The 10000-nt window shown below is 47.2% G+C and overlaps 1 protein-coding gene across 8 annotated transcripts in view; it reads left to right on the top strand.

Moving 5' to 3' along the window:
- LOC124043244 (cytoplasmic dynein 1 intermediate chain 1-like) overlaps positions 1–10000 on the top strand; it is a 157120-nt gene that overhangs the window by 25443 nt on the left and 121677 nt on the right. The window lies entirely within an intron of this gene.

Genomic DNA, 10000 nt, shown 5'->3' with positions numbered 1-10000 from the left:
AAATGTTTCCCCTTAAACCATTCAATTGTTCCTTTAGCAGTATGCTTAGGTTCATTGTCCTGCTGGAAGGTGAACCCCCGTCCCAGTCTTAATTCCCTGGAAGACTGAAACAGGTTTCCCTCAAGAATTTCCCTGTATTTAGTGCCATCCATCATTCGTTAAATTCTGACTAGTTTCCCAGTCCCTGCTGATGAAAAACATCAGCAGGGACTGGGATGGTGTTCTCGGGGTGATGAGAGGTGTTGGGTTTGCTCCAGAAATAGCATTTTCCTTGAAGGCCAAAAAGCTAAATATTGGTCTCATCTGACCAGAGTACCTTCTTCCATATGTTTGTGGAGTCTCCCACATGCCTTTTGGCGAACACCAAACGTGTTTGCTTATTTTCTTCTTTAAGCAATGGCTTTTTTCTGGCCACTCTTCTGTAAAGCCCAGCTCTGTGGAGTATACGGCTTAAAGTGGTCCTATGGACAGATTCTCCAACCTCCGCTATGGAGCTTTGCAGCTCCTTCAGGGTTATCTTTGGTCTCTTTGTTGCCTCCCTGATTAATGCTCTCCTTGCCTGGTCGGTGAGTTTTGGTGGGCGGCCCGCCCTCTCTTGGCAGGTTTATTGTGGTGCCAATTTTTTTATAATGGATTTAATGGAGCTCCGCGGGATGTTCAATGTCTCTGATATTTTTTTATAACCCAACCCTGATCTGTACTTCTCCACAACTTTGTCCCTGACCTGTTTGGAGTGCTCCTTGCTCTTCATGGTGCAGCTTGATTGGTGTTGTTGCAGACTGGGGCCTTTCAGAACAGGTGTATACAGTTGAAGTCAGAAGTTTACATACACCTTAGCCAAATACATTTAAACTCAGTTTTTCACAATTTTTCACAATTCCTGTATCCTAGTAAAGAAATCCCTGTCTTAGGTCAGTTAAGACCACCACTTCATTTTAAGAATGTGAAATGTCAGAATAATAGCAGAGAGAATTATATATTTCAGCTTTTATTTCTTTCATCACATTCCCAGTGGGTCAGAAGTTTACATACACGCAATTAGTATTTGGTAGCATTGCCTTTAAATTGTTTAACTTGGGTCAAATGTTTCGGGTAGCCTTCCACAAGCTTCTCACAATAAGTTGGGTGAATTTTGGCCCATTCCTCCTGACAGAGCTGGTGTAACTGAGTCAGATTTGTAGGCCTCCTTGTACTCACACGCTTTTTCAGTTCTGCCCACATATGTTCTATACGATTGAGGTCAGGGCTTTGTGATGGCCACTCCTATACCTTGACTTTGTTGTCCTTAAGCCAATTTGCCACAACTTTGGAAGTATGCTTGGGGTCATTGTCCATTTTGAAAACCCATTTTCTGTTATGCAGGTGAATGAGGACCCAAAAGCGACTTGGCGAAAACAGAGTCTTTATTCCAGTAAAGGAAATAGGCAATACTCCTGGACAATCAGAGCAGAAAACAAAACATAAAAAACTTAATTCCACTCGTAGTGACGAGGACAGACTGGAGACTCGACCATTAACTGTAGGTTGCCTCGGGAAGGCACCGACCGTAGCAGACTCAGACACCTGCTCACACGCAGCATCTGAGGGAAACAAGACACGACAGGGCGAGACAAAGACACAGCACGGCGAACATAATACAAGGATCCGACAGGACAGAAACGGAAAACAAGGGGAGAAATAGGGACTCTAATCAGAGGGCAAGATAGGGAACAGGTGTGAAAAGACTAGATGATTGAGTAGGAGAATAGGAACAGCTGGGAGCAGGAACGGAACGATAGAGAGAGGAGAGAGAGGGAGGGAGAGAGAAAAAAGGGAACGAACCTAATAAGACCAGCAGGGGGAAACGAACAGAAGGGAAAGCAAAATGACAAGACAATATAAGACAAAACATGACAGTACCCCCCCCACTCACCGAGCGCCTCCTGGCGCACTCGAGGAGGAACACTGGCGGCAACGGAGGAAATCATAGATCACAAACGGTCCAGCACGTCCCGAGAAAGAACCCAACTCCTCTCCTCAGGACCGTAACGGAAAACGATAAAAAGGGAAACTAGGGTACTACTCTAAAAAAAAAATGAGACACGGGTAGAGAACTGAAAGCTTTAGAGCAAACAGGACCAAACAGGCCAGGAGAGTAACAACTAGTGACAGACTGAGACACAGCAAGGGCAGGAACAAGAACAGGAGAGATGCGGTGGCAGGGAACAGACTGAGACCCAGCAAGACCAGGAGCAGAAGCAGAAAAAAAAATTACCAGACTTATTCTGCGCGCAGTCCGAACACGCAGCCACGAAACGGCGCGTGTCACGCTCCTGAGTAGGCCACCAAAACCGCTGGCGAATAGAAGCAAGCATACCCCGAACGCCGGGGTGGCCAGCTAACTTGGCAGAGTGCGCCCACTGAAGAACAGCCAGACGAGTAGAGACAGGAACGAAAAGAAGGTTACTAGGACAAGCGTGCGGCGACGGAGTGTGAGTGAGTGCTTGCTTAACCTGTCTCTCAATTCCCCAGACAGTCAACCCGACAACACGCCCAACAGGAAGGATCCCCTCGGGATCGGTAGAAGCGACAGAAGAACTAAAGAGACAGGATAAAGCATGAGGCTTGGTGTTCTTAGTACCCGGGCAATAAGAAATAACGAACTCGAAACGAGCGAAAAACAACGCCCAACGAGCATGACGCGCATTCAGTCGTTTGGCAGAACGGATGTACTCAAGGTTCCTTTGGTCAGTCCAAACGACAAAAGGAACGGTCGCCCCCTCCAACCACTGTCGCCATTTGCCTAGGGCTAAACGGATGGCGAGCAGTTCACGGTTAGCCACATCATAGTTACGTTCCGACGGTGACAGGCGATGAGAAAAATACGCGCAAGGGTGGACCCCATCGTCAGTATCGGAGCGCTGGGACAGAATGGCTCCCACGCCCACCCCGACGCGTCAACCTCGACAATAAACTGTTTAGTGACGTCAGGTGCAACAAGGATAGGAGCGGATGCAAAACGCTTCTTGAGGAGATCAGAACAACAATCATACGACCGGTGAGGAGGAAGGGAGTTGGTTCTGGACCGACTGAAGACCGTGCGCAGACCATGATATTCCTCCGGCACTCCTGTCAAATCACCAGGTTCCTCCTGTGAAGAGGGAGCAGAACAAACAGGAGGAATAGCAGACATTAAACACTTCACATGACAAGAAACGTTCCAGGAAAGGATAGAATTACTAGACCAATCAAAATAAGGATTATGACACACTAGCCAGGGATGACCCAAAACAACAGGTGTAAAAGGTGAACAAAAATCAAAAAAGAAATGGTCTCACTATGGTTACCAGATACAGTGAGGGTTAAAGGTAGGGTTTCACATAATATACTGGGGAGAGGACTACCATCCAAGGCGAACATGACCGTGGGCTCCCCTAACTGTCTGAGAGGAATGTCATGTTCCCGAGCCCAGGCTTCGTCCATAAAACAGCCCTCCGCCCCAGAGTCTATTAATGCACTGCAGGAAGCTGCCGATCCGGTCCAGCGTAGATGGACCGGTAAGGTAGTACAGGTACTTGACGGAGAGGACCGTCTAGTAGCGCTTATCAGTCGCCCTCCGCTTACTGATGAGCTCTGGCCTTTAACTGGACATGAAATGACAAAATGACCAGCGGAACCGCAATAGAGACAGAGGCGGTTGGTGATTCTCCGTTCCCTCTCCTTAGTCGAAATGCGAATACCCCCAGCTGCATGGGCTCAACACCTGAGTCAGTGGGGAAAGATGGTAGTGTCGGAGAGAGGGGAGACACAGTTAACGCGAGCTCTCTTCTATGAGCTCGGTGACGAAGATCTACCCGTCGTTCAATGCGAATAGCGAGTTCAATCAAAGAATCCACGCTGGATGGAACCTCCCGAGAGAGAATCTCATCCTTAACCTTAGCGTGGAGTCCCTCCAGAAAACGAGCGAGCAACGCCTGCTCGTTCCAGTTACTGGAGGCAGCAAGAGTGCGAAACTCTATAGAGTAATCCGTTATGGATCGATTACCTTGACATAGGGAAGACAGGGACCAGGAAGCTTCTTTCCCAAAAACTGAACGATCAAAAACCCTTATCATCTCCTCTTTAAAGTTCAGATAATCGTTAGTACACTCAGCGCTTGCCTCCCAGATAGCTGTGCCCCACTGCCGAGCCCGACCAGTAAGGAGTGATATGACGTAGGCAATCCGAGCTCTCTCTCTTGAGTATGTGTTGGGTTGGAGAGAGAACACTATATCACACTGGGTGAGAAAGGAGCGGCACTCAGTGGGCTGCCCAGAGTAACATGGTGGGTTATTAACCCTAGGTTCCGGAGACTCGGAAGACCAGGAAGTAGCTGGTGGCACGAGACGAAGACTCTGATACTGTCCTGAGAGGTCGGAGACCTGAGCGGCCAGGGTCTCAACGGCATGCCGAGCAGCAGACAATTCCTGCTCGTGTCTGCCGAGCATCGCTCCCTGGAACTCGAGAGTAGAGTAGAGAGAATCCATAGTCGCTGGGTCCATTCTTGGTCGGATCCTTCTGTTATGCAGGTGAATGAGGACCCAAAAGCGACTTGGCGAAAACAGAGTCTTTATTCCAGTAAAGGAAATAGGCAATACTCCTGGACAATCAGAGCAGAAAACAAAACATAAAAAACTTAATTCCACTCGTAGTGACGAGGACAGACTGGAGACTCGACCATTAACTGTAGGTTGCCTCGGGAAGGCACCGACCGTAGCAGACTCAGACACCTGCTCACACGCAGCATCTGAGGGAAACAAGACACGACAGGGCGAGACAAAGACACAGCACGGCGAACATAATACAAGGATCCGACAGGACAGAAACGGAAAACAAGGGGAGAAATAGGGACTCTAATCAGAGGGCAAGATAGGGAACAGGTGTGAAAAGACTAGATGATTGAGTAGGAGAATAGGAACAGCTGGGAGCAGGAACGGAACGATAGAGAGAGGAGAGAGAGGGAGGGAGAGAGAAAAAAAGGGAACGAACCTAATAAGACCAGCATGGGGAAACGAACAGAAGGGAAAGCAAAATGACAAGACAATATAAGACAAAACATGACATTTTCGACCAAGCTTTAACTTCCTGACTGATGTATCCACATAATTTTCCTCCCTCATGATGCCATCTATTTTGTGAAGTGCACCAGTGCTTCCTGCAGCAAAGCACCCCCACAACATGATGCTGCCATCCCCGTTCTTCACGGTTGGGATGGTGTTCTTCAGCTTGTATGCCTCCCCCTTTTTCCTCCAAACATAATGATGGTCATTATGGCCAAACAGTGAAACAAGTAATTTTTTCCATTTCACTTCATCAATTTAAACTCTTTTGTGTATATCCATTACATGAAATCCAAATAAAAATCAATTTAAATTACAGGTTGTAATGCAACAAAATAGGAAAAAGGCCAACGGGGATGAATACCTTTGCAAGGCACTGTTTCTACTGAGATATCTACTGCAGCCCTCATCCGCCACATACAACATCCGTTCTGCCAGTCACATTCTGTTAAGGTCCCCAAAGCACACACATCCCTGGGTCGCTCCTCTTTTCAATTCGCTGCAGCTAGCGACTGGATCGAGCTGCAACAAACACTTCAACTGGACAGTTTTATCTCAATCTCTTCATTCAAAGACTCAATCATTGACACTCTTACTGACTGTTGTGGCTGCTTTGTGTGATGTATTGTTGTCTCTATCTTCTTTCCCTTTGTGCTGTTGTCTGTGCCCAATAATGTTTGTACCATGTTTTGTGCTGCTAAAATGTTGTGTTGCTACCATGTTGTTGTTATGTTGTGTTGCTACCATGCTGTGTCATCATGTGTTGCTGCCTTGCTATGTTGTTCTCTTAGGTCTCTCTTTATGTAGTGTTGTGTCTCTCTTGTTGTGATGAGTGTTTTGTCCGATCTTTATACTGTATCTATGATGTATTTTTAATCCCAGGGCCCTGTCCCCGCAGGAGGCCTTTTGCCTTTTGGTCGGCCGTCATTGTAAATAATAATTTGTTATTAACTGACTTGCCTAGTTAAATAAAGGTTAAATAAAAATAAATAAATACAAATGATTGTGGCAACAGGTCACAAATATTGCCGCTGTGATGGCACATTGTGATATTTCCCCCAATAGATATGGAGTTTATCAAAATTGGGTTTGTTTTTTATTATTTGTGGATCTAAGGGAAATACGTGTCTCTAGTACGGTCATAAAGAGGTTAGGAAGTGCAGCTCAGTTTTCCCCTCATTTTGTGGGCAGTGTGCACATAGCCTGTCTTCTCTCTCTGTCTCTGTCTCTCTCTCTCCTCTCTCTCCATCTCTCTGCCCTCGGGGCCTTAGCAAGACCTTATGATCCCGGTCGGCAGGCCTAACAGTTCAGCCTCATTTCCCTGGGATAGTGTCTCTCTCCTCTGTTAAAACTGTCATTTCTGCCAAAAAGAGAGAGAAAGAGAGAGACAAGGAGAGTGAAAGAGAGGGAGAAACACAGCTGTCAATCTGATGGAGGGATAAAGGGGTAATTAGGCTGTTTAATTGGGGTGGTGGTGTGTCCTATCGACCAAGCTAATTCACTATGGAGTATCCTGGGCTACCTCCCAAATGACACCCTATTCCCTACATAGTGCACTACTTTTGACTAGAGCCCGTTAGATTTGCTGCTGTACACTGTTGGGGTGCGTCAGGTTTAAATTATGCGATTGGCTCATGTTGGGGTTCCTACTGTGAGTGGTTGTCATGGTGACTGTTGTGTAACTGACCTTTTGACCTAGAATTTTATTGTTATCAATGAGGCCTGGCTGCTGTGCAGCAGTGAATCAAATGGTTTCACCAATAAAACATTTGATAGTAGTCAGACCTCAGTGGCCTGTCCAGACATCTTATTTATGTCTTTTTAATTTCAATTTCAATGTATTCTTTTATACCATTTCATATGGAGGGGCACAAGTAACGACCCTGAATTGCAGAAGAGATCAGAAAATATTTCTTGCTCAATTTCTTTCTCTATTGGTAGAGCTGACGGTCTGTGAAGTTATTGAATTGTCCAGCAATGTGGCAGCAAAGATGGTCTGAATTTGAACCATGAAGCATTTGTAAGGCCATGATGATATTCAAAATGGAGGAGGTCTGTGTGTGTGACAGGAACTGAAACTCTTGTCTCCTAATCACTTTAATTGTGGATGGATGACTCAGGGATTCTCACATAATTTGACAATGTCTGTTGAACTCTTGACCTCCCATATTTCCCAGAGCTCTTGTTCTGGGCGTCTGGTAGTAGTAGTAGTAGTAGTGTGTGTGACTCTTATTTAAGTTAATGCAATGAAGCTTTTCATTTCCGAAAGTGCTTTTTCCATAGTGACTATGTGTGGTGTGAGCTTGGTGCAGATCCCTTGTCCCAGTGATTCCCATTGAGTGGTCAGAGGATCTGATTGTCCTTAGTGTGCATTGTGTCACAATCAGATCAAGGCCCAGTCATTGTAGCTTCATAAAGATGGCTCCAGGTCCTGATTGGCCTCATGATGTCTATGAAAGAGCAGGCTTGTGGTCTGTCTGTATGAATACAGAGTGTGTTGTGTTACTGTGTCAGTGGAATAGTCTGAAGTTGCAACTAACCACTGTTACAAGGTCCGATACCATTTCCTTCCACCGATAGTTAATAGTACTATTAAAAGGTATGGTAATCTGATCCTAGATCTGTGGTAAAGGGCTATAAGTCTAGTGATGGGAGGGCAGAGGCGTATGTGGAGAAGTCCCCACATAGTTCCAGTAATGCAGCAGGGCCCATATTCACAAAGTGTCTCAGAGTGCTGCTCTCGGATCAGTTTTGCCTTTTAGATTATAATATTATAAGAACAGGCAAGATCTAATCCTATATCAGCCCTCCTGCTTTGAGACACAGGCCCAGATATCTGTCCCCGTCTCTCTGAGGTTAGTGCCCCTCTCTCTGACCCTGAGCCCAGCCAAACCAACACAATCAGGAAGTTAGCGTGGGAAGGCCAGAGCGTTGACACAGCACCCCATCCGCTATTTACCCTTTACTGATTTCAATCAGGGAGATAAGTATCACTTTTACAAGTATTAAAAAGGAACCCGTCAGGGCTGATTGGCTGTGTCTGTGTGTGTGTGTGTGTGTGTGTGTGTGTGTGTGTGTGTGTGTGTGTGTGTGTGTGTGTGTGTGTGTGTGTGTGTGTGTGTGTGTGTGTGTGTGTGTGTGTGTGTGTGTGTGTGTGTGTGTGTGTGTGTGTGTGTGTGTGTGTGTGTGTGTGTGTGCGTGCGTGCGCATATACAGTATGTGTGTGTGTGTTTCCGATAGGGTTGGACCAGGATCCATTTGGCATAGGCTCAGTAAGGGCCCAGTCCAGTCCAAACTCCTGGCATCGGTTTTGTTCAATGGAGCCTTACAAGGCTAGCAGAGTCGAAGTGGAAAAGACAGAGAATGGGAGAGAGAGAGAGAGAGAGAGAGAGAGAGAGAGAGAGAGAGAGAGAGAGAGAGAGAGAGAGAGAGAGAGAGAGAGAGAGATGGGAGAGAGAGAGAGAGAGAGAGAGAGAGAGAGAGAGAGAGAGAGAGAGAGAGAGAGAGAGAGAGAGAGAGAGAGAGAGAGAGAGAGAGAGAGAGAGAGAGAGAGAGAGAGAGAGAGAGATGGAGAGAGAGAGAGAGAGAGAGAGAGAGAGAGAGAGAGAGAGAGAGAGAGAGAGAGAGAGAGAAGAGCTGGACCAGTTGAGGGAGGAGTAGTTTGGTCCAGGGCTGCTGGGAGACTTATGATATTAGAGCAGCACTGAGCCACATTTAAAATGTGCCTCAAGAAGTCCAGTTTATTTTCACTTGGTGTTACCACTCTGGCCTCAAATGGATTAGAAGATGACATGGTCAAGTGTGTGTCTACATTGTAGAGGTCGACCATTATGGTTTTTCAACGCCGATAACGATTATTGGAGGTCCAAAAAAAGCTGATACTGATTAATCGGCTGATTTTTATATATATTTGTAATAATGACAATTACAACAATACTGAATGAACACTAATTTGAACTTAATATTATACATCAGCCAGTCAGTCAGTCAGCCAGGCAGTCAGCCAGCCAGTCAGCCAGGCAGTCAGCCAGCCATCAGTCAGTCAGCCAGTCAGCCAGGCAGTCAGCCAGCCATCAGTCAGTCAGTCAGCCAGTCAGCCAGGCAGTCAGCCAGCCGTCAGTCAGCCAGTCAGTCAGTCAGTCAGCCAGTCAGCCAGGCAGTCAGCCAGCCATCAGTCAGTCAGCCAGGCAGTCAGCCAGCCATCAGTCAGTCAGCCAGGCAGTCAGCCAGCCATCAGTCAGTCAGCCAGCCATCAGTCAGTCAGCCAGCCAGCCGTCAGTCAGCCAGTCAGTCAGCCAGTCAGCCAGGCAGTCAGCCAGCCATCAGTCAGTCAGTCAGTCAGTCAGCCAGGCAGTCAGCCAGCCAGCCATCAGTCAGCCAGTCAGTCAGTCAGTCAGTCAGCCAGCCGGTCTGTGAGCCAGTCGGTCAGTCAGCCAGTCGGAGAGAGAAAGGGGCGTGGAGGTAAATGTTCTCTATTGTCTGTAAAAGTTCTGTGAGTCTATACAGCTCAGTTCAGCCAGTGTGTCACAGAGGTTATTATTGACCCCGGGGTCACTGTCTCTGATGGAGGTCTTTGTAATGGCTGTCCTCCCTTTCGCCCCCCTGTATCCCAGAGGCTTACAGAAGTGTGTGTGTGCGTGTGTGTATGTGTGTCTACCCCCTAGAACTCCTATAGCCCCCGTCAGCTAGTCTCACTGCCTGGAAGAGAGAGGGAAAGGGGCTTTTGCCTTGAGAGGGGAAGGGCGGGCATTGCGTGGCAGGAGCACATATGGAAGCGTTCCGGCCAGCCATGTTATTCCAGCTCTCTCATGCGAGGGAAAACCTGAGGTGTCGTTGTTCTCGAGGCAAAGGTTAGCAATAGAATCCTAGGGAGAGCGGTCGCAGGGTTGAGGACACTCTCATAGAGTTGTGTTTGGGGGGGT

The sequence above is a fragment of the Oncorhynchus gorbuscha genome, linkage group LG09 (assembly GCF_021184085.1).
Source record: "Oncorhynchus gorbuscha isolate QuinsamMale2020 ecotype Even-year linkage group LG09, OgorEven_v1.0, whole genome shotgun sequence".
NCBI lineage: Eukaryota > Metazoa > Chordata > Actinopteri > Salmoniformes > Salmonidae > Oncorhynchus > Oncorhynchus gorbuscha.
This window is presented reverse-complemented; position numbering and strand designations above follow the sequence as displayed.